Raw genomic sequence first — 2,110 nt, forward strand, 5'->3', positions numbered from 1 at the left:
GCCGAGAAAAAAGGGGGGTCCCAAAACGTGTTTTCCCCATGCAATTTTCTATAGGAACCTTTAATCGCAGCTACAGCCCGAACTGCTGAACGGAATTACACTAAATTTGGCAAAAAGGTAGCCCTTGGTTCAGAGTCATGCCTTTTGGTTAAATGGTGTAAATCCGCTCAGTAGTTCCTGAGAAAATTAAAAGTAAAATCACATATATATCTATGGGCGCGGTGGATCCGCGCACCCTGAGTGCACCCTGCGCGCACCCTCCCGATCACGAGCTGCATGTTAATTGGCTGTCAACTTGCTGTCAACACTCCAAACCAAGAAGTGTTGGCAGCCATTTTGTGCCTCGGTTCTCCGAGGCACAAGAAATCCTTGAAAAAAGTGCGCAAAAAAGGGGCCAGGGTAGAAACACCCTGACCCCCTAGGCCTGCTTAAGGGATCCCACAAGGACCCCCAGGGCCCCAAATTTTTTTAATTTGTTTTTTATACATGGGAATATGCGCAAATCCTGCCGATTAAAAAAAAAAAAGGAAGCGCGAGCTCCCGCGTTTCGTTGGTAATTAGCCCCCGGGGGGCCAAGTCCCGGGAGCAATATTAATATGTGAATGGGGGGCCCCTGCCCCAAGGACCACCACCCCCGGGGCTTTATAAAATTATGTATGGGGGCTCACAGCCCCCCCAGCCCCGGGGACTGCCACCCCCGGGGCTTCAATATTCATGGGTGGGGGGCTCAAAGGCCCCCCCAAACCCCGGGGACCGCCACCCCCGGGACTTCATTAGAATATATGTGGGGGGGCTCATGGCCCCCCCCGCAGCCCCGGGGACCACCACCCCCGGAACTTTTCACGTGCAAGCACGTCGCAAAAAGTAATACGTATGTGTCGCGTCTGCGCCTGGAGTCACGTACTGGTCGCATAGCGATCGCGCACAAAAAAACGCACCCATCGCACATCCTAAAATGGTGGCTAGGTTCCGCACAGTGATCGAGAAAGGTACGCTTTGGATGCGCGACTTGAAAAAAAAAAACAAAGAAAATAATATAAATATATTACAAAAAATATATTTAAAAAAACAGTTTCAATATTTAAAAAAAAAAACATTTTTTTCCATTTATATTAAAAATGTATAATGTAATTTAAAAAATAAAATATGTAAAGATAAATAGTTAAAAAAAAAAGGAAAATCAGTATCAAAAAAATAAATATAACTATTATTACATTTAAAAATTGTCATTTAAGATATCTTTGAAATTCACTGAAAAAACCATAGGTTTCAGACATGTTATAGTTAGCAATTAGCATTTAAAAAACCTTTGAGGGAGGAGCCAAGATGGCCGACGGGACGGATGCTTGAGCTCCCGGCTCCGTGGACCGTCTGGCTTCCTTTGTTAATCCTGATCAATTCTCCTGACCTGCGCCGCTCTACCGCCGCGGATTACCGGCACTGAAGTGACTGGCGTTCTCCTGACACCTTTGTCGGCGGGTTTGGTAGCAGACTCGGTGTTTGCTTCGACCTCCGGCGCTCCCCCTGGTCCCTGCGTAGATGGCCGCCGCTGGACGCCGAGGGATGTGGACGGGGTGCTGAGCTGGAATACTGCGGGTGGTCGCGGGGGTGAAAACGCTGGCTGTGCGACTGGAGTCGGACCCTTACGTCCGGGTCGGACTCCCCCTCGCGCTGGCAGTGGTGTGGACGACGTTGGAGCCCCCTAATACTAGCTCTCCTCCGCCACCCTGAAGAAAAGCGAGCGGACTCCATTTTGAAGTGTCCTCCTGCGGCGAACGGCCGGTCCTCACGGCAACCGTGGGGCGCTCTCGCCCTGTGCAGTTCCCGAGTGGAGCACGAAGCTTTTCCGGTGTCTACATCCTCGGATCTCCGGTATACATAGTCACTTTTGTCCCGCCACTAATTGCCTGCAGTGGAGATGACAATGGCGCCTGCTCTTCTTGCTGAGACGCCGGCTGACCCTGGACTCACAGTGTCTGCGCGCCCATGTGCCCCGGAGCTGATTGCCGCATCGGAGGAGCAGCGGGATAGTGCGGGCCGATGCTTGGTACAGAGAGACCCGACCTGTGGGGATGTAGTGGCCGCCCTCGTGGCGTTAAAAGTGGCAATG

This window comes from Triturus cristatus, chromosome 8 (assembly GCF_964204655.1).
Source record: "Triturus cristatus chromosome 8, aTriCri1.1, whole genome shotgun sequence".
Lineage (NCBI taxonomy): Eukaryota > Metazoa > Chordata > Amphibia > Caudata > Salamandridae > Triturus > Triturus cristatus.